Source organism: Nomia melanderi, chromosome 7, assembly GCF_051020985.1.
Source record: "Nomia melanderi isolate GNS246 chromosome 7, iyNomMela1, whole genome shotgun sequence".
NCBI lineage: Eukaryota > Metazoa > Arthropoda > Insecta > Hymenoptera > Halictidae > Nomia > Nomia melanderi.
The window spans coordinates 3,053,902-3,078,777 of NC_135005.1; the positions used below are offsets into that span (position 1 = coordinate 3,053,902).

General features: G+C 32.4%; 1 protein-coding gene across 10 annotated transcripts in view; it reads left to right on the plus strand.

The window, feature by feature from the left end:
- Positions 1-24,876, plus strand: part of Nmdar2 (glutamate ionotropic receptor NMDA type subunit 2) — a 466,012-nt gene that overhangs the window by 376,449 nt on the left and 64,687 nt on the right. The gene's annotated exons all lie outside the window — the stretch shown is intronic.

Consider the following 24,876-nt stretch of genomic DNA (forward strand, 5'->3'; position numbering starts at 1 on the left):
TTAATGCGAGTCAACACTGCAATGGGGAGTTCTTCTCCAAGATTTTTTGCAACTTAACGCACATTCATTTAACTCTTCTTTGCCTCTGAATTTATTGTTTTTGTTACATTTAAAATTATTCGTGTTTTAATTAATTTTTCAAGAATAATAAGGATTACAAAAATTTTGTTTCCTTAATTGGTCAACTACTGGTGCTTTTACCTTAATTAGTCTTCGAAGAAAATAGGATGTTGAAGTAAGAAATAATAAATAAATATTTACGTAGAAATTTTAATTTTAGACGCACTTTGCAGGTGTCAAATATAAGTATTAGAAAACAGTATGACATTTTGAAATGGAACCATAAAGACCTAATCTGAGTTGATTAGTTCCCATATTTCTTTTTAATGTTTTCATAAAGTTTATATGAAATCCTTTTTTATTCGTATTCACAGAACAAACTGGTAAAGTTTGATCGTTCAAAACTAAAACACCTTGTATTAATCTCAAAAAGTGCAAGGTGTGGTAGACTGTATCCTTGAAGCAGGATAATTATAAAAAACCATGAAGTAAAGAATAGCTTCGAAATAACGATCGTAGTACAGTTACGAAAAAAAGAAAATGAAACGAACAGTAGAATTTCATTGGGCCCATTTATTTTAAAACTTGTTTAAGTCTATTTCTAGAAAACTTCTATGAATATTCTATGTTCACGTTTACTCTGAAGTATAACAAGTAGTAACAGGAGCATAATATTTAATTAGAGTTCACGAGAATTGAGTAATATTTATGCTTGTTGAATTCTGTTTAAAATGTCACCACGAGTCTGGCTCGTTATTATAAGACAAAGGATTAACTGGTGACCAGCTAGCTGTTAACCAGTTAATTGCGTCCGCCGAGTATAAACGTCATCTTAAAATTAAAATGATACTGCTTCTTTTAATGATAAATTATTTGTTTTTTCAGATAAACGTGTAATTTTTCTTCATTTTGCTTTAGCTTTTCGTTAGAATATATTATAGGTGTATTTGGCCTGTGTTTAATGAGTATACATTTCATTATTTCATTTCATTGCGAGCATTATCAGAAATTTTTGAAATTAAATTCTACAGTTAACCCCTTGATCTACGATTTCCTTTACAACTGTGCTGAATGAAACTAATTCATCATTAATACTGTATTAGAGAAACACAAAAATTCGACTGTTATCTTATGTCTACATTCAGTCGAAAGATTAACGATCGATAACATTTAATTCATGTTCAAGATAAATAAGTAACATTTAGATTTTTCGAAATTAACTTAAAATTTTCATCACGAGTGTAACACGATATTAAAAAGCAAGGAGTTAACAGGTTATCACGTTGACTGCTACGAAAAACATAAGCATTTTACGTATCACTTACTCCACAATTACTTACTACCACAATTCCTACGTTACACTGTTATCTAGTTATTTACATTATTGAACATTTTTAATTGACGTCGTTTGTCTTATGAATTATAATTATTTCCAAGTCATTTCAAAACTCCGGTCCCATGTGGCTACGGTGACAGCGAAAGTGTTAAGAATTAATCACGTACTTATGAAGATGTCGTTCGAGTAAATGCAATTCTATTGTGTAATGACGAAGAAAAGGGGTTACAGGGTGGGAGATAGAGCGGAAAGCGCAACGATATCGTAGCTCGCGGGAGAAAGGAACAATGGGAACGCGGCGGAGGTGCGCGAGAAAGGGTTCCTGCGGTCGTCGGGCTCCGTTTGCACCGGGCAAAACCGTGTCTACCCTAGTAAAAAATGAAAAGAAAAAAAACAGGCAAGAAAAACGGACATCTCTAATCTCGACTGACCCAAATTCGTGGTCGTCGATACGGTATGAAAGGAGAAAAAAAGGAACTCGCGCGCGCACACATACGTTTCCACGGAAGTCGGAGAGAAGTCATTACGGGAAACGTTACGGTGTACGTTGAAAAGAATATTACCTCCTCCCACGTTTCGTCGGCGAATTATATTCAGTTAAAGGAGAGAAACACGACCTCGTTAAAGTCGGTATCAGAACCTCGGTAACTTGCCGGCGACCTATTTGCTTCGGCAGATTAAACGCAACCGACCTTCAGCTCGGAAAATATGCAAGAAATTAAAATCTTTGGACACGCGTAAACAGTTGTTTAGAATTCCGTCTTGGACATGCTATGCTTTCAGCGATACTTCATAATATTTATAATGATGTTGATACGAGAGCAGTCGAGAGGAGACTGTAAGGTAAAGTTTAAGTGTCTGGTGAAACTGAAGTAAAAGTGAATAATGCCAGATATGAATAGTTACACTAAATGATCTTGTAACTTTGTGGATTATTTTATACTATAGCTGGTTTTGTGTGTCCTGTTAAGGTTTAGTTATTTTAAATTTCTAATTAGTATTGGAAATCTGTTAGGAAAGTATATATGCGTGAGTTTAATTTAACCATTTGCACTCGAAACTTTTTGTGTTGCATATATTAATCATTTTCGAATGAAGTGGTAATGAAACTTATTATGGTATTAAACGAAAATAAATATGAATGGAGGGATAGACCTATTTTAAATTAATATTTTATGTGTAATTGCATTACATAAAATCTGATATTGAATATGTTATTTTGTAATTTTTCTATGTGAAAGAAAATAAGTACTCATGGTAGGTTTTATTCATTACTAAACATTTTTAAATGTATTGAAATAATGACAAATAATATGAAAACTAAAATAAAAATTTTGTTTCATTTTTCTTACTTTCCGACAAATTTTGCAGAAATCTTTTTTGCATTCCGAAATAAACAATTCCATAATACGAAGTTGACTTAAACATTTTTCATAATATCTGGTTACGATAACGAACGATTGAACGAGTGAAAATTGACTTGACAATCTTATTAAATTTTCTTTGTTTGCATGTATTTGCTCGTTGCCAATTAATAAACCAACGATGACAGTAATATACATAAACGCCACAATTTGTGAAACTTATATTATACGCCAAAAATTGATGATACATCATCGTGAGGGAATTCAGTTACATAACCGAATATTTAAATTAATATGATGAAAGATAATGAATGTCGAATACAGTTTGATAGAAAACGTTATAGGATTTTATTTCCGACTAAATTGGAAACTTGAATCACAAGTGAACCGCATGCCGGTGATATACTGAGTACTGTGTAATAAATTTTGATCGATTTTTCCGTTACCGTTGGATTCGATAATTGAGCAGATACCGTGTATATCTATAAAATGTCAGCCTTTAAAGTAAATTTTATTAGTTACACTGAAATTACTAAAATCGTTAAAACACAAATACGTTTTTACTACCTAGTATTCATAGAAATTGCTTGTTCTATTTTGAAGTAATATCTAGAAGAGTGTATTAATTGCGAAGTTTTTAAAAAGTTGTTCCTTTATCAGAAAATAATGAAATTTGATAATTGCAAATATGCATAAAATTTTTTAAATAGTTTAATTGTTGAATTAAATATGGGTATATGAAGAAAACATAATGGATTGTTTATTATTTTGTCCTGTATTTTGTATTTGTTTTCAAGAAAATTAAAAACGTAGAATTATTTAACTTATTATTAATATACGCCACTTTACAGAGCACTACGCTAGGAAGGATTAAAAATTGAATTCAAGCAACATTATAATTTAATTAAGAATAAATTACTCGTTAAAGTATATGTGTATTCATTTGTTTAATATCTCTGATAATTGAAACAATTGAAATCAAAATATATAATAATATTACTTCTATTGTTCCGGCACGGTTTATTTGGTTAAGATATGTATCATAAAAAAAACGGCAGCTCAACGACCTAAACCCCGAGCGCACAGCTACCGGTACCTTTGTAGATCAAAAGGGACACCGTACCCCCTACCTCCACTACTAGTAATGTGAGCGTAGGTTAAAAAACTATAACTAGCAACACCCCGAGCGTTTTAGCCTTCTGATTTGTCATTAGGGACACCGCCCTATCTCAGTATTTTTATATATATAGAGAGACATTGAGAGACATGAGAGACAGACAGACATACATCACAAGTTCATAACAATCACGCTGTACTCACTGGACAACACACACACTTTAACTTTGTAAACATATGTACATTCCTTTCACTCAATATTAAACAAATACAGTCCACTTTCGAACGAGAACAGGAGAAGCCTTTTTTCATCACATCTATTTTACACAAGGTTAATTCGGCGTGTGAAAGTGTTACGCCACGTCTACTAATACTGCCTGGACAGCGTGCACGAACATCTATTAATGTAATTTTCTTATTACTGTAATTTAGGCAATTAACAACCTTTAGTTACTGTAAATAACTGATGGAAAAATTTGAAATGTTTACTCGAGTTAGGTATATTAGTTTCTTCTCTTGCAACGAGTAATCGTAAAATTGTTTATTAATATTATTTTGTTAACCTCTTCCTCCTTTTAAGTGTTAATAAGTTTACATAGCTATTGAACTTTTCTCGATAATACTATGTTTCACTGTTCATGTACCGAGGATTTTTACCACTATTTTAAAACTTAAATATAAGTTCCAAAGACAATATTTAGTTACGTAACTTTCACGAAGGTTTCACGAAAGATGTTCATTGGCAGTTTATCTTCCATCTTTTCTTCTGTATCGCGAATCATCGCTCGAGATTCTAGTCCTTTCGTCTACTGTGATTTCTTACAATTATTTTCAATTTCTGTTCACTGAAAGTAATACACAACTTCGGTTCAAACAGATAACAAGTTTCGAGAACTTTTAAATATTATGTCAACTGTCGGATTCCAGTTTTATCTTCAACTCCGACATCTCAAGTACTGAGCACTTGCGCATAAAATTAAATAAAAAGATATTGAATTAAATAAATTATAAATAAGTAGCTGTAAATGAGCATACATGTACGTAGGACACTGCAAATAATTTTTAATTAAATAAATTGTAAATATAATAGCGACTACAATAAATTAAAGTACTAAATTAAATTAAATATTGATATTAAATTATATTACATTGAGTTACATACATATAATAATGTTATATTAAATTAAATATATTAAACTAGGTAAAATATTAAGTTGATGCACAAATTTTGACGTTCTTTATACATGGTTAACAAAAAGATTTCTTTCTTAGAAACAAATAACATTTGTTTTCAAACAATTATAACGTATATAAAGGACACTTCTTTCTTCATTGTTACTTAGTTGCAGTTTATCCAACGAATAGTTTAGAACTCTTCTTTTTATTTATTACAAAAAAACATCACAACTTTTGCATCGACCTAATACATGTTCGAGTAGTAAAAAATTAATAATAATCAAGAATGTTTACCATTATTCTATTCGAAGGATTTCAAAAATATACTTTGGAAGAATTAGCCCCGTTAAAAACAACAATATCTTGAAATTGAAAATATATCCAATCTTAACACTATAACATCTAACAATTAGTAAAAGGTCATACTCCTGAAAACGATCTGTAACTTTTCAATAGTCTCTCGACAGTCACAAGTCGTCTAGCTGATTACAATCACGTTTACACAGATCCATTTATTTCGTGGACAATTCGCGCTTGCGTTGCTTGCACAAGTGATCTTTAATTATGTCAATGTTCGTTGGAGTCGCCATGCTGTTGCATTCCGAGACGAATTTGTTCGCAACGATAGACGCCAGTTTCCGCCTCGACGAAAGAAATAATTAAACGGTTCGAAGGAAACTCTTGACTTCATTGCGATCAAGCCGAACGAGAAACGATAAATGTAATTGGAAAAACTTCCAGGCGGAACGGAACACGTACTTGAAAATAAATTACACAGCTCAGCCGGAAAATGTGTGAAACGCCATGGCGTTAGCACTTAATAAATTAGTAAGGAGTTATAGAGTACTTATTTCTGTCTAAATTCGTGGCAACGTTTCTGGTCGATGAAACAATAGTTCCTTAAATTCTGGTTTCTACAGATATATAAAAATGTAATCTTTATATTAATTTAAGCTATTTACAATTTTTTAAATATACTACAACTTATAATAAAGATAGATATATTTAAATTGTTTTTCGCAATTAGATCGTAATTTAGATAAAGATACATTATAATCTTATTTCTTCGAAAAAGTTTTTTTTAATCTGAGAATATTTAATTGTAAAATGAATAACTTGTTTCATAAAAAAAATCACGTAAGCATTTATATTTTCAAAATCCTAATTGGAAAATAACTGACAATTCGTTCATCTGAGCTCGATACCACGTATAAACGTTACATTCAATAAACTTCATGAATCCACTCCACATTCCAAAGTTATATAACAATACAAAAGCTGCATAATATTTCCAAAATCTTCCTTATCAGATAACATTTCTTAACGGCTCCTTTCCTTTAGTCAATCCTTTGATCAATTACTAAAATCACGAAATTACATAAAAATTCACAATCCAGTTACATTAGCAACATTTATATTCCACACACACGTACATTTCAAAGGTAATATATTCACTCATACAACACTTCAAAATATAATACACTTATTAAGAACATGCCATTCCTATACGGTAAATAACTCTATCAAAACAATGGATGTCGTTGTCAATACCCGTCAATGGGCTGTTAAATTTTAGTTCGAATCGACACAAATCGAATAAATTTTCCTCTCTAACCGAATTTTGCGATTGCCTATCCCTTGATCCAATTGTTTATAACCTCCGCGCCTTCAGCACACGGTGCTCGATATCAGCTTATAACCGAGGCCGATCGTTCAAAGTAATAGCGCGATCGTGTCCCTAAACCGCTCGCATCAGGTGCGGTTATTCGCGTTCGGCGGATATATATTCACTGGGCGAGCTTTCGACTTCCAATTTCATCGTCCGTCGATTTCCAATCAACGCCGGACCAGTCCAGGAATCGACGTTTTATTCCTCCGAGCTCGACCCCGAACCCCTGCTGAAAATCAACAGCTGCGAGAGGCATTTACAGTAACGTCGGATAGAACACGACTAATTAAATGTGGAATGGGATCCCTTGCCATTCCATCAGCGCGCTATTTATGAAGATATTCGCCGGTGAAACTGTAGGCCGTGTATAACACGTGTCGTTCGCGGTTTCTGTGCTTCGTGTTACCACTCCTTGGCAGCCTCGACCACGAAACATTATCAAGCGAATGTTTATCAGAAGGTATATAGTGATGCTCGCTTAAATTCCACAGAAATCTATTCGACTTAATTTCACTGCGCCGTCCCTACTATTCTTCCATTACTCACTGTTTCAAGCTCAATGTAACACGACCTCAGTACAGTGCATTACTGACATGATCCTAGCCAACCTGCGGCTTAAAAGTGAAGAGGGGCAAGGGGAGACGTTCACTCACAGCGCTCAGCCCGATAGTAACGACAGAATTAGTTTCGCCATGTCTTTGTTACTGACCGAGCCGCGAGTTGAAGTGGAGCGTGCGGCCGAATTCTCTTGCCCCCCTTCACTTTTGAGCCACAGGCGGGCTGGGATTATGTCACTAACGCACTGTATACTGGAACAGAAAGTGAATACAATGTGGTGAAGAGATATAGACACAGGTCAAAGAGATACTGCACGCGTCAAGTGTAAACGTGCAATGAAGAAAATTTCAACTGGAATAATTGTAACCTTACCTTCTTAATCGCATTATCGGTGGAATGTTGAGATTCTTATTAAAATGAGTTCAAACACGACGTAAATTGGTCTAGTTTTATCGATTTGAGGGAAATGAACCTTTAATTTCGTTAATTACATTAAGTCTGTAAAACTAGTTCGATTTGTACCTTGTTTAGACTTATTTCAATCGCTACAATCCCAGAAATTCGAATGGAGAAGGTAAGGTTACATTACTGCAATTGAAATTTTCTTCATTGCATGTTGACATTTGCCGCGTGCGGCATTGCTTTGAAGTCCCGCATCTCGACCCCCGATGCTTGATGAACTTTGTCTATCCCACTTCCGCTCACTATATCGATTCTTCGTGTTTGTCAGGTTGTGCTCGGGTTAATTCCTGGAAGCAGATAGCTTCCTCCTGCTTTTCCTGCTCGGTTAAATTCCATCTTTCTTTGTTTTCCATCTGAAATTGTAGAATTTAAGCGAGCATTACTGTAATGGCACTCTGACGAGATGGCACATTACCTGCAAACGAAAAAGTCAGAGCGGTAGGAGGATTCATCCACTCGCAATGTTCAGGCCGCCTTTATTTTCGACACATGATTGTTATTGGTGTGTGGCAATAACAAAGAACGGCTGCGAGGCTAAGTGCGACGGAGTGAAATGTAACGATAGAAAATGAAGCTAGCGGCACTATGAACTTTGGTCTCTATAATTATTATACATCTCACTCTATCACACTTACAAGGAAAGGTATCGAACCCGCATATTCAAAAAATGACGAAACTTTGTGTGTAAGTAGAGTAAATCAAGTTTAATATACTACAGTTTTTTCGTTCCAAATTTCATTTTGAAGGGGTGAAATCACTCCTTGAAAAAAATGCAAACTTTTTTCCCCGTGGATTATCTTGAATACGGTAAGAGATAGAGAAACAAAGTTTCAACATAAAATACATTGTTCTTTCACGTGTATAAAATTGTAAAACATGATATGTCCACCAATCCACTATAACATCCAGCAATATTTTCATTTTGGAGCACATATCTTTATTGCTTCAAGTGTCCCATATTAGTATTCTATCTAATTGTAATTTTAATTTGTACAATTAACTTTCTTTTATATCATAGATAGTACAAGAAAAATAATATTAGTCAAATTGAAAGGTACATTAAATATTATTAAATGCATACAAAAAGGGTGAAAGTGCATCTGGAAACTGTTTAATTTCTGATTAATTTATGCCGTACCCAAATTTGGTGCTTTCGAACTTATTATCCGAAAAATTATTTATCCAAACGGATTTGTCTCTTAATTTTGCTATTTACTTTGTTATTACAGTTTAAGTAATGTAGTAACAGTTTTATTTGACAATTCTTGTTTATTAACATGTTACTATTTAAGAAAGTTTAGCAAAAATATTTTATTAAAATTTAATTTGAAATTACGTTTGATCGGGCTGTATCTATTTCCGATTAAATTCTGTCCAAACATTTCTTACTAATCTTTCTTAAACAGTAACTGTCTAATAAACATTAAAATTTAATCAGAAATAAATTCACCCAAATCCATTTTTAATTAAATTCTGGTCAAATTAAAATTCGGTTTGAGTTAGGTTATTTTACTCAGGATACAAATTGCAGTACTGAAATTGTTTAATTAACAACGATCATCAAAGGAAAATTTCACAGTACTGATTAGGATGACGACTTTGGTAATATATTAAAAAATCATCAAGATGGGAGAACGGTTCCTTTATGTCAATATTTAGCCATTATTGCTTTTGTTCGAGAGTCTCGAAGGATGTTTCGACCGCGGAATGGACGAATCGGAATCGAAGCTGTAACGAGCTCTGACGTCGACGAAAATTGGCCCGCATGACGTCAGCGGGATCGGAAAAGGGTTCAACGGGAATGAGAGAGAATTGTTTTCCGAAGGGAAATTCTTATTGCCCGGTACCCGATTCTCGGTCGATCCGTTTATTGTAATTGTCCCGTGGAGATGTTCTGGTCGACAAGGTAGAATTGACTATTCCCTGCTGCTCGATATCTCCACCGGACACTCAGATTTGTCAGAAATTCAAGATTTTTTGAGTGGGCGAGGCAGTTATTGTTTTGGAAATATATACCCTTTTCAGTTGAGAGGTGATTCACAGTTGCTATTCGGTTTGCTATAGAAAAATGATCAAATTTGATAGCAAAGTTCGTATAATTTTATTATACATGAAATGTTGAAATTTGATAGTTTTATTCTTTGATTGGAGTATTATTTACATTTATGTTAGCTGTACAAAGTACCGTCAACGTTTCGTTACAAAATTATGAATATCTAGCGAGAAAATTTTCAAATGCACAAAGTTAATATAACCAAAAGTCTTGTGATTTCACTTTTCAATTATATTATAATATACTAATATATATCGCAAATAGATAAACTAGAAGGCAACAGAAAGTTGTCGAATCAAATATGCAACGCATAGTCCAATAATGTTTCATTTGCAGTAGTGAAATTTTGTTTTAAACTTCATTTAAAAATCCGATGGGACTTTTTGGCCAACCTGATTACTGTTTTATTTGAATTTTAAACATGACAGCATTTATCTCTTGTGTTGTTTTTATACCTGTTATGCTACATCTTTAACCTTTTAGTTGTGGTGCTGCTTCTTAAAGTGTGTATCTATGCTGTGTTGCTAGAACAACGCGATAATGATTATATTCGTTAAACAGAAAATGTATGCAGCTGCTGTAAAATTGAATTAAATTATAAGGAAATAATACTATCTTTGTTTATAAAAATCAATAATATATCTATTCGTTATTATTATAAAAATTGTTATTTTTTGACAAGTATACTCATCATTCATAGATAAAAGATTAATCATACGTAAGTAAATTTAAAATAATAATATTTTTTAACAGAATTTCTATACAATTATAGCACTTTGAATAATTTCATTCATAGTAACGATTACTATTTTGTCCTGAAAATGAATAGAAAAATACTTAAAAGATATATTTTTGTTTTAAAAAAATGTAACATAATCCACCATCTTTTACGTAACACTGTACAGCTGTGAAAATCGCATAATGTTAATTATATACGAAAAGTGTGCTTAATTCTTTCAAACTGATTGCAAACCGTTTTTTATTGAATGAATGAATATGAATGCGGTTTAAACATATACAGCACAAAGATATAAAGCAACATGATTACGTTCATTAATTGTTATATAGTATATTATCTTAGTAAATTACGGAATACCATTAATCACTTAATAATCCAAAGTTCTCTTGAACTATGCCATCCTACATTAACCCTTGCATAATAGATGTCCGTCTTGACCTACAATATAATTTGCATTGAATGTGGAGTTTAAGGAAGAATTCCACATTAAAGTTTAAACAAACCGTTAATGCATATATTAATAAATAAAAAAGCATATAAACGTGACAAAGATTATTTTGATATTCGAAAGCGACACTATTCAAAAGCGATACTTTTGTTAAGGAAATATTTTTCGATTGAAAAGCAACATCAGACAATAAACGGCAGGAAACTGTTGAAGTTCCAGGTAAATTTCAATTCACAATCCCCGACGCCGATTCGTAATTTCGAAAAACGTAAACGCTGAATAAACTGATTTGCTCCTGGTGGAAACAAAGCGCATCGGGGTAAACGCAATTTTGTGCTTCAAGACTGAATAAACACAGTTTGATTGTGTTCGATTCATGACTTATTCCAGCAAAGTTTTGCGAACGAAACGTCAATCGTGCTTTCCCGGCTTTCAATTACGTAATTTAATTTTTACGCGAAAAAACAGATGAAATTTGCTATGAAAAATGTTATCAAAACGAGAAAGTCATGGTATCGCGTTACCACCAGATTTCACTTTCATTTGCGTTAACTTTCTCGCTTAAAACTGACGAAAGCTTAATTAAAATAATTCACTTTCATAACAATTAAAACTCTTTTCCACTAATTAAAAATGTTTAACGTTATCATCAACTTTCCATATTTAATTGTTATTTACAATTATAAATGTTTGATAAATTTGTACATTAAAAGTATAATTTATTCAAAATTAATATTTAATTTGATTAATTACAATATTGAATTTTTACGTCCAATGTTTACGCCTAAGAAAATCCAACTTATTTGATTTGTTAATCCTACAATATGAAAATTAAGTGATTGGCGTTTAATGCAATATTCATTTAAAAATATTATTTAGTAAACATTTGTTTGCCTGTTTTTCATAATAATTTTGTAAAATTTAGTTTTAATATGTAGATATCAATCGGTTATGTATAATAATATATGCACATTATAGTTTACAAAGATTTAAGTTAAACAGAAATTAAATTTACCTGTCAGTAACTTTAACACGTTAATGTTGAAATGAAAGCAATTTTGAATTTAGTTATGTTTTATCCTTATAAACATCCTTAGAATATTAATAAAAGGTAGTAAAATTAACTAGGAAGCTTCAATGTTGTACTTCATTAATATTCATATACAAGTAGAATTAGTAAGTTAACTGAAACACTGCTACACACAAGTCGAACTTGACGAATCAGAACCAAGAAACCATTTTATTTAAAGATAGTGATTTTTCTTTAATTACAACTTTTATATTATTTTATACTAAAATGTTTTATTTATTTTTTCCAGTAAAATTATCTTTACTGAAATATGTTAGAAATATATAAGACACAAGCCAAAGTTCAAAGCATTTATTCTTTGGTTGTAATCGATAACATCTTTTTTGTTTATATCAAGCTGTTTCAATGCCTCTCAAATTGGTTAAAAATGAAATTAATTTATTTAAAATATTTCTTTCTTTGGGCATAATTTACTAAATAAATATCATATAGTCATAAGAATGAGTTATTTAAATGAAGTTTATTTAACACTAAAGCTACCGGACTGGTCAAATTAATCTATTTCTGAATTTTTATTTTGCAAATATTTAAATTATGAAGGCGATTTTGCAACAGATTCGAAATTAAATTCGTGTATTTGTACAGATATAAGACTAGCAGACCCTTTGAATCTTAAGAAACGTATTGTTTTAATTTTGATAAAAAAGTGGAAATATGTCACGTTAATTGCTCGGTAGTTAGTATTGAAACATACTTCGTTTTATCAAAATAGAATCGTATCAGTGTTTATATCTTTTGAACAACGGAAGGGTAAAGTTCTATGAACGTGATTGGAGAAGTCGTTATGCAGTGACAATACAATTAAGACGCAAACAGAATACCTCCGTGAACTTCTAGTTCGAAGTTAATAGAACAAAGGACAGTAAACAAGTTTAATCAATAGACAATGAATTCAATTAGCATTGGAAGGACGGTTTAAATGAATACCAAGCATTGGAAACAAACAAACAAGCAAAGTCTTACACGATTTACTTGTGCAAGACTGTTCAAGATTATTGATAAGCAATTGGAGTAGACACGACAATTCTGAGATTTCTTCTCACAATGAGTTTCGATAAGTTTATTCTGAAGAACGTATATGACGTAAGAGAACTGCATGTTTTTATAAAATACATTTTTATTTTTAAAATACAATTTGTATTTGGTAGGAAATTCATTAAAATTATAATTAACAATTTAAAAGATTATAAACAATTGATATTCAATATTTTCCACTATTTTCTCCAAAAATTATAAATTGTGAAAACGAAGAAATATAAATACAATGTGAAAAATTGTATGCTTATTAGTTGTATACATATTTCAATCAGACATATTTTACCCAATGAAATTGTAAAGTTTCATTTTTTTTAGCTTTTCATTTGTTCTTCTTTTTTTTATATCTGATTTTTTTGTTTTACATCCTTTTCCAATTTTAATCTCTTCTGTTACTAACTTAATTCATTTCATTGTTCTTTTTACAATTTTATTATTTTTGCTCCTCGCATCTTTTTTAATTTACTTAATTTCTCTTTTTTTGTTCACAAAGAAGATAATAAAGAACTATAACGTGTTTATATTATAATACATCAGAATATAAAATGATTGTTCTGTTAGTATTAACATGGACTATACGTATGCACAGTATATAATGAAAATCTCATTTCCGCAACAATCCAATTAAAAAATTTATAGACTAACTGCTAATAAAAAACATTCACATTTATTATGTTTGAAAAGAGGAACCTCATAAAAGTTAAATACATATTTTACTTTTGACAGTACAATATCCCTCTCTCTATTATATAATTCTCGATTCAGTCAAATGCATTCCACAAATATTCTCTTTTGAATTTTTGTTTTTAATTTTATTCCATATTTTCACTTATTTTTTTACACAAAATCGTATCTAGTTGACTGTACTGCGTTAACGAAACAGACTACACATGTAAAGTATATAGTAAATGGAAAACTTTAATTTAAGAAATCAGCCACTTACAAAAAATTTATTTTGAAAAAAATATCTCTATAATTTTATAAAAATAAAGTATTATAATATATGTATTACACTCTAAACAATTTGCTATTCCAGTCTCATCAAATTTTCCTTTTTTCTTAAAACTTATTTTTAGTCTTGTTTTTGCTCCTTAAAATTTTAATAGAATAAAACAAATTATTCTGCAGATTTTTATTGGTATTCATAACACATGAATGTCTCTTTCGATACGACTATGTCTTGGGCGCATATGGTTCTACCGAATGGCCAGTTAAAACGCGAACGTACATATTATCAAGGAGTAGGAAGAGATATAATAATGTAATGCATTATAAATATTTAGATTTTAAAAATTGTTTAAAAGTTTAACGCCGTGTAATAAATTTTAAAACTAGAATACACACATAAATCTACGTAACATGATTTACAACAATAATGGGTTATTTACAAAAACATCAGTGGGTGACTATGGTCACCGCCAGCATCGACAGGGTTAATGTATGAATGAACGACTGTTTGGGCGTGTGGCAGGTGTCGTCTTGCTATAGGGTTGTGCCGGTATGTTTAAACAAAGTATGACTGCAAACATGATAATCTCGAATGGTTGAAGAGGTGTGAAGGAAGAATGTTCGGAACCGAGCTACTGGACTGTGAGAATGACGTGATTAGGAAAATGTATACGTGACCGCGAGAATGTAGCTATGAGTGCAAGGGATAAGGTGCAAGCGAGAAGGGACGTCTATGAAGAGAAGGAAAGAGTGATTGAGGATGCCTGTTAAAGGTGTGTGCGAATTCAGCGTCAGAACAGTATGACAGTATCAGGAGTATAGGCAGTAAACGTAGGCTAAAGGAATCTTCGGCGAACATCGGCAGATGCACACTTGTTGTTATTTGTTAACCACGTGGAGTAATAAACTTTTCTTAATGTTAAAGTCCCAGTACATTGTCCCAATTCTACATAAATTCACATCGTGTATGAACAATACCGCGTAAATAGTACTACAATTTACTGCGTAAAATAGCTGCCGCACAAATAGAGGACCGACTGTAGTTCATTCTTATCAATGACCTATGGCTGCATGATTATCCTGGAAACCAAGTATGTAATCTGCGCCGTCAGATCATCCAGATTACCGCGCCAACCAGTACCGGCGCTAATCACGTGCAAAACAGTGATCTCCTTGCCGTAGCAGGAGACAATTAATCAATCATTGAAAACGGATCGCACCAGACCGCGCGGAATCGGTATTAACCCGTTCGACCAGGCATTCTCGTGGGCACGTAAAGGACCTCTCATGGCATATACGCGTTATGTGCGCCTCCATTAGTTATAGGTACGCGGACACGTATGCCGAAATCCAGAACGGGCCGGAACGTGCGCGCATAATTCGAAGTGCGTGGCCGACTCGCGTGCGCGGATCGTCCGCTAATTAAGGAAATTGTTCGCATTACGTTGGCGCAAACGGATGTTGCCGCTCCACACCGCGTGGAGCCGGGTTCGTCACGCCGAAAATTAATTTCCGTTTCGCTCACTCTACGGGCTGGAGTGGCCAGGTCGGCGCGACTGAAAATCGGAGCATAGGATGCGAAGACGGAAAAAAGCACAGGAAAGAGAGAAACGGGTAAGACAAGTCAGAAATAGTACGACCTCGTTTTCGGAAAGGTTCGAACGTATTCAAATCAAGCTTATAATTTAATTGTTTTCGAGGTAATTGTCAATTCGAGATACGTAATAGACCGATTCGTTTCTTTTATTTGCGTGGGATAAAAGGTCCTCTTGCATTTTGAGTCATTAGCCACTAAACAAACACATTGTCAGACACTCGAAATAGTTTTCTTAATGAACAAAAGAGCTTTCTATTGAGCAGTTATGTTTTGGACTATTCAAATTGTTACTTATTAATATTTATAGATATTTTGTCTAACCTACTTTTACGAGATGCACTAATCTTGCAATTTAATCTAATAATAGAATAAACTGAGAATGCAAGTTAGACATAAGCAAGTGACAAGTTAAACGAAGTCTTTAAGATGTTGGCCATCAAACAAACACTCATCAAAAGTGCTTTGCAATCGAAATAATTTCTTTAATGAAACAGAAATTAAAATGTCAAGATTCTTCATAGTGATTGTTCTACTGTCGTTATATGTGAGGCATCCAACAAATGGTTCGTTCGATACGTCACCAAGAAAATTGAGCTTTAATTTTATGTAAAAAATAGTATCACTCGTAAACGTTAAAGTGTTAATAGATTATGAAAATTAGAGTCGACTTACGACTGGAGTTTTTATTTTGCCATGTACTCGAAAAAATCCCCCAATCCTAAAAATCCTCATTATATATTTGTTGTCGGAATCTTATTCAAATCTTGTTGTTAGTGTTGAAAATATTAAATGTTTTCTAACCAGTGGACTTTTTCAAACTTCACTGACTTTCGCCCGCTGGGTATTTTAATAAAGCTCGACCTATGACCCGAACAAAATGTTAATTTGTTTTAAAAAATTAGTACTTGCTGATTTCTTTCTGTGTTCAAACTATGTTGGATTTTCTATATGCTGCATCATAGTTTTGTAACTTATATTTCGTTCTTTAGTTTATTCAAAATGATGGTCACTATATCCGCATTATATGCTGATTTGGTGGATAGTAATCCTAAACTGACAACGAAAAAGTATGTCGACAAACATTCTTCTACTTGGGATGTATGTTACTAGGAGATCTTCTAAAATCTCTACATTTTTTGCTACAAAAATAGAAGAAACAAATGTTTTAATATCTCACCGTGACAATGGCGTAAAATAAGAGGTGAAAGGAGAAATGATGAATGTTTGAATTTCGGGGAATTGCAATAGTTCTAAATATACACATCAGAGAGCCATGGTACACCGAATTAAAAATATGGCCAAACCCCGAAAAATTGGGACGTCTGCCTGGTTACTCTGTCACGCGTAACGCTTTGTTTTAATAATTCTATGAACAAGAAAAAGTATTGCGTCACAGGTCAACCAACTTTATCGAATTTCACAATTTGCACCTGTTAATATAGAATATAATTGAATGTATGCTGTTTAGTTTTTGATGAAATTGATCGATACTTTTGTAATTTAACATTGAACTAAATTCTGGAAATTATAGGATAATTATATACAAGGTAAAGTATTGAATTTTATATAATATTAGGATGTAATTTTTATTTGTATTTTGTATGTATTCTAAGCATAGATTTTAATTAATTTTTGGGTGATGGCATATTTGACAGAATGAAAGGTTAAATTGAAATATTTCCGACTTATGATAACATAGGTACATTAGCAGTACATTTGAAACATGTTATCATATTGTACTCTGTTGTCAATTAATTGAAAGTATGTCGAGCATTATATCAACAAAAATTATAAATTATTACAACAATAATTTACAGATATTGAACAAAATAAATTTTAATTATTATTAGAATACCATACATACTACCAAACAAATATCAATAAACAGTGGTGATATTATATACTTATTAAAAAATTTAAAAAAGGTTACATGTTTTTTTACAATTAATAAATTGCATTACGATATAAAAAATCGTATTGCTATTTATAAGTTACTTCTCTAACTTATTATTAACGGTTATGTACTTAATAATATTCATATTTTGTACAATCTAGATATTCTGTTACTCATTTTTACGTTTTGAGACTTTAAAATTATTCACCAATTTAAATTCATCAAATATTTCATAAAGTTGCTGAAACATCATATTCTACAGTCTAGAGAAATTTCAATATTATTTGATTCGTTACATTCATAGAAAGGGCAAATAGAAAATTAAAACATATATTAAAGTATTACATTATATAAATACTTAAACATAATAAGAATAAAATTAAACCCCTTGCCTTACAATATCGTGCTATATTCGTAATGAAGGTTTCATACAGTATTCAATAAACATAAATATTACGCAATCCTTTCGAGTTCAAATCAAATATTATTTTTTTGTTATCAATTCATATACTTTAAAGGAAATATAATCTTTTTTCAATAAATTATTAATGACAAAGTATTTAGTTACATCAATCATATATCATAGTTGAGAAAGAAATCGTGGGGCAAGGAATTAAAGTTCCTTAAATTTGAATACATCAATTGTAAATTCCAATTGAATATATCTTCCTTATAATAGTGGAATATCTAAGTGAATGTAGCTGAATACGTAAATCATATAAAATCATAATACTAATATTTGGATTTCATTAAAAGTTTCCTTTTGATAACCGAGGGAGGTTCAAGTGTCAATACCTTACATCATGCTTCTATTTACATTCTCGGTAATAGGAACAGTTCGAGTAATATTCTCTGATGGTCGCACAAGATTTATAGGCCTCCAGGGATATAAGTACATAAATCGTCTGTTATATATACAGGGTATACGTCCTTAATACTGAAGTAATACATATGCACATTTGATACATAATAATGACATAATAATGACATATAATTAAATAATATATAATAATATAATGTAAATACAATAAAAACCAATTTATTCAGGCAAATGTTTAGAAAATTAGAAAAGACCATTATTCTGTAAGATAATCTTAGTGAAGGGAAAGTCGAATGCTTATCGTCTGCGTTTCATCAATCGGTGCTTTCAAAACCCTTTGTACTCCGGAAGCTTTTCACTGAAAATGCTCACACAGTATTTTCTAATGAGATGCAGGTGACATTTTCTGAAATTGTCTTATTGAGAAATTACACATAGACTGAGGAAGAAAACTATTTTCTTTCAATATTTCATATATTGATGCATTATACAAAGTTTAATATTGAATATGAAACATTACAATTTTGCTGTGTTGTATCAATTCGCGATTTAGAAGCGCCTCTGGAGTGCAAAAAGTTAAGGGAAAGTGTCCCCGAGTCTCGGAGTGCAATGAACAAAGCGATATCTACGCTAGCAAAATGGGGTTCTCCGGCCAAACAGTGTCCTTCGCAGTGCATTCTTTCTATAGTCTTCGAATGGGGAACATCAGAGTAAAAAGAGTATTATTCAAACGAGTTCTCACCATTTTATTTTACCCCTACAAAATTCTGTTTTACATTTCTATTATAATTTGTACTTTTAAGTATGTAGATTCTTCGTTTCAGCTCATTTCAAATATTATAATGCAACAGTATTATAAATTTCGTTCTTAACAATAATTTACTCAAACATCGATTTTCATCGTAGGTAGACATAGTTCACAATTCATATAAAGATTAATTAAATTTTGCTTTAGGAAAGAAATTAAACAAGTTCTGTTTTACTGAACAAATAAAAATTAGGTATTAAATAAATAATATGATACTTTCAATTGCTAATATATTGATATTAAGCAATTATATGTCAAAAGTTTCTCAGAAACAATGATTCACCATTACTATATTCATGGCGAAACCTTTTTATGTATCAACCCAATAATCGGACAACTATTGTATAAGAGCAGATTAAAAGAGAAAGCACTCTTCGATCGCGAGCGCATTCGAAGTCCATCATCAGTCGCGTTCGGTCCGAGACCAACACGGTCATTCGCTTTAATAAACTGAATAACTATCCCGCAAGTGTACTTTTGTTCGGCATACCATCCTGAATCTTTCGCCCTTCCATTACAAATAGTTTTATTATTTATGTGAATTTTTCCTTACAATTATTGATATCCTATCCTTCAAAATTTTTATTCAAAGAAATATTAATAAACAAGGGAATACGAGTGCTCAATAAAAAATATACATGTTTCGATAAGTAACAATTGTTGTATTCAAATTGACATTTACTGTGCGATATAGTGAATATTGGGTAATTGCAACTCTCAACGCGATCGAAAGGTTGCAATTGTGAAGAGGTAGAATCGAATCCACCAGAAGAAATGCAGATTTTAGCATGGTGGACGAAGAAAAGAACAACACGAGTAAAGAAAAAAGAAAGACAGAGTCGAAGAGTTAAATGCGCCCCGGTATCTGCAGTCCGGAAGTCTCGAAAACGCATCGGTGACGCACTCAAGAATAAATGTGATGGTATTGGCTGATCTCCTCAGCCTCTCCAGCGATGATTCCAAGGAGTTGGAGAACTGGGAGAGATAATTAACACTTAAGCGGATACTTTTAGAAGTTCGTGCCGTAGTATAGCGCGTCCGTTAAGCAATTTGTTAAGAGCGGAAGTACCTTCTAAATTCGACGAAGTAGAAAGGCAACGTTTAGTAGATTAAAAGAAATCCTGAGTAACAAGTCGGTACTGCGTCTATATAGACAGGATGTCGAAACGCAATTACATATCGATGCCCCAATGCACGCTACGGTAGAATACTCCTCCGAAGGAGCGCCGATGGCAATAAAATGCATCCTGTGTACTACACGAGCTCGAAAACTACAGCAACGAAGTTAAAGTATACAAGCTATGAGCTGGAAGTATTAGTGGCTATATAAACGTTCGTATAGGTTATACAAATGGTTGTCAAGCGTTCGCACTAACGTTGTGAAAAAAAGATTGCATCCGATTGTTAAACTGTCACTATACGTTGGCGATAAACAACTTGTTTTCCGTAAATGCCGTGAGGTAGATCGTCACTCCAATGAATCCTACAAAAATTTCAATGTTCCCATAAGATTTCTTTAATTATTTTTCTAATCTGTATTTAAGTATAGCTAACAATTTCCAAGGTTCCCGTTTGCACCAGATTAAAAATCTCTAGCACTAAGAAAGTTAAATCAGCGGCTAGAGGCATCCAAGCGTTGAATAGTCCGACAATAGAATTAAACGCGGCGAGGGATGGTTTCGGATAGCCATCCAAACAGTTTAGATTGAGCCGAAAATAACAATGGAACCGGACGACACTCGGGATAATCGTAGTTATCGCTGAAACAGAGATAATCGAATAGTCTAACAAGGCTGTATGCAAAGTCATCGGCGAGCCTCTGCCCTTTAGTGCCGTTAAGTATTTAGTGGGGCGCTTCCGGTGGCCTCCGATGAAACTTGCGACATTTGGCAGCGTTCCAATCGCGGCGAATGTCTCTCATAATCGTTCCGGGAACGCTCTGGAGAGTACATTGTCTCTAATCTGCAAAACTTCCGGAGGAACTTCCCGGGAAAGACTGACTTGGCCAGGATGGATTCGGTCCCCGAGCGACGTTTTATGACGCCGACTTCGACGGACAACTGTAGTTACAGGGGAAGAACGCGAAACCGTGGGTAAACAGACCGAAACTAAGCACCCTCGTAGGATCTGCGAGGTACAGAACTTCGTCGCTGCGGGTCTTTTATTGCGATCAGTGGATAATTGTGGTATCGCCGAGTTTTGTTACGAACTATTCAACTTTCTGGCTGGTTATAAAAGAAAAAAGAGACCATTTACATAACGATTGGTGGTCCACCGAGTTGAATTTTACTGGCCTTACTTTCTTCGGAATTTTTTAACCATTTGCTTTGTGATGTTGAGCGGGACTTGGGATGCAGGGTTTACAAGTGAATTTTATAAATATAAGTAGTATTATTTTCTTTTAGGTGGAAATGAAATACTATCTTTCCCTTGTGAAGGTTTAATATTTGTAGTAAATTTAGATTTTGCGTGAAAGTAGAATTCTTTTTTTTCTGGGTAAAGAGAATAGTTGCTGAAGAAATCGTAAGGCAAGGGAGTAGTTGTGTAGGATGTGTTATCTGTCTTTATTATTTTTTATATTTACGTTACATTGATCATATACAAATTTAGAAAGAAGTTGAAGTTGTTGTAGATATCCAAATTGTATAACTGAAACTTAATTGTGAGAAGATATATATGTTCTTGTTTCAATTTGCAACGAACGGTCAGTAGAATTTAAAAATGGTAAGTTTCAAATGTTATATTATTTGACATTTCAAATTTTGTTTTATTTTAGAAGAATTAAACTATTTGTAATTAATTTAGGTTATTCAATTTTAAAACAATAGTACTTGTTTAGTTTAAATCAGCATCCTACCGCATTATTCATTTACAAACATTGTACATTCTACAAAATACAATACAAAAAAAAACATCATTTAATTTTATATTTAATTTTTCAAAATAATATCTAATAATAAATATTTGTAAAGTGTCAATTATGAACAGTAAACTGTACATTAATAATGTTATTTTTCAAGAAATAAATTTTAAAGAACAATATTTTCGAATGCCAAAAATTAATCATACATTAAATTTTCATTATTTACACATTGACAAATGAATTTAATTATATTATTAGTAAATTTAATAAACGAATTCAATTATAAATTTTAATTAGATTTTAAGACCTTGAGATTGAGTCATGTGACGTTATTCAGCGATATTGGAGGTCCCGGTTGGTTTTAACCACAATGACAAAGCTGACGAGATTCACTTCTTGCCATAGGCAGAAGATTGCTTCGTTATTGACCTCATTCAACCTGTCACATATAATTGCGACCGGGCAATAATTCGAACTGTCGGCATCGTCGAGGGAAGAAGTTTCTTGCTACTCGTGTTAGCCGAAATGTATTATAGTACCTAGTCAAGGAATGAATTATCTAACAAGCTGTAACATAGCCATCTAATGTATAACTGCTAATGGATCATGATTAACGGTGGCTTCCTAACGAGATCGCGCGGTACGCGAGAATTTCCAAGTTTCGTGCGGTAAATGCACGAGATACTGCCGTGAAACATGACACTGTTGAAACGATAAAAAAGTTCTACTTTCGTGTTAAATTCCATTTAACCATTTGCGGTTGAATTCCTCTGTAACTTTTATAACTAAAATTGAAAGTAATAAATGAATCGTCTAATTGTTCAAATAACGACTGACTGAAGCGTGATTTTCTTCTCTTCTGGTATTTAAGACAGTGGTGCATAATTCAGCTTTCTTAATAGAAATTTAACAATAATACCACTATTTCTAAGTATTTATACGAACAATCATTAATAAACAATGTTAACCCTCTCCTTAGTTTTACGTTTAGAAATTAACAGCGATGCTTCCGTTTATTTTGACCTAGATTGTTAATACTTTGACTGCCATGTCAAAATGGGTAATACTACTTTATACATAAATTTAATCATTAATTTTCTTGGTTACGTATCGAAGGAACCTAATTTTGTTGAATATGTGAGGTATAAGAAGGATAGTAGAACATTTACTATGATGAATTTAATTTTTCAGTTTCTATTTCATTAAAAAGGTTGTTTCCACTGCATAAAAGTTTCGATGAGTTTTTTTGATGGTCAATATCTTAAAGACTTCATTTAACTTGTCACTTGTTTATGCTTAACTTGCCTCCTCAGTTTATTCTATTATCAGATTAAGCAAGATCGATGTATCTCGTAGAAGCACGTTTGAAAGTACATAATGTTATTATACTACAATCATAAATATTAAATATTATATTATAATTATAAATATTATATTATAATTATAGTACTATAACATACGTCTGAAATATTCCACAACATCACTGTTGATGATGTTGTCAAAAAACATTCATAATACATAAACTATGTCCATAATCATTCACAGTCTATTTATAACTATAATCAATAGAATGAAATACATTGTAGAAGGAGTAATAAAAAACGAAATGAAATTATATGGAGCAACTAGAGAATGATTTACTAATAGCTAGTTTGTTTTTCCCGTTTTGGTGAAACGTCGATAGCTTTGATGTTAGAAGTATCTTGAGCCACTTCTATTCGACATCCCTTCAACCTTTTCATTCATGAACAACTACAAGGTTATTCCGTTTACGATGGCCGAACTACCGAAACTTTTATGAAACTTCCCGATCCTTCTAGGTTTATGGATGTCTGTGGGAAAACGTTCCGTATCCTTACATTTTGTTCTCACGATATTCACCCTTAATGAACCTTGAAAATTGATTGGAGTCGTTATTCATGCTTGTGGGTACTTATCCAGCTAGTTCTGATGTATACCACCCCGTATTTACATGCAACACGATTCGTTACTGCCGCGGCAGCGATAATGAAGATCATGATTAACGGGTGGTTCATTAATTTTTCTTTCATTAGATCGTGTTACGTAAGCGACTTTCGTGAACGATTCAGTAGTACGATCTACCGGAGGGAAAATGTTCGTTATCTTCCAATCTGCAACGTGTCTGATCACTTTACATTGAAATTTTGGTTTATGATATATTAGGTTGACCGAAAGGTCTTATTGTTTTACTTTCAAATTTGTTGTTTATATTATAATATATTAACCTTTTGCACTCGAACCTTTTCGCCATGGTGAATAGTACCATTTTTTTATTATATCGGTCAAATCAAAGACTAAATACTTAAATCAATGAAACATGAAATTACATATAACTAAAGTTTAACCCTAGAACTGTCGTACCAGTCACTTTGACTGGTTTCGGTTTCCTTGTTTCGGAATTATTGATACCTTAAAAGCATTAATTTTCGGAATGATTTCGTAAATAAATAGTTTCACTTGAATACTATAATGTTTGTCTGAAGAAACTGAAAATAATCTGTTGTTACAATTTTCATACGGATTACATATCAAACATATTAAGTGCTCGGTAGTTCTAGTGTTAATTGTAAAGTCAAACAGTTTAACCTTCAGTGCAGTATATTGTTGGTGTACCTGAAAGTAAGACTTCGAGTACAACGGTAAACTTTGCAGTGTCTGTGAGGAGTACTTCGAGTACAAAATGCTAGTAAATACTGCAAATAAATAAACTAAAGGACAATAGAATGCTTCCGAATAAAGTACGCATAGTTCAATGAAGTTTAATTTAGCATAATTAAATTTATCTATAAGTCTCATTTAATAATGCCAACTTACTCGTT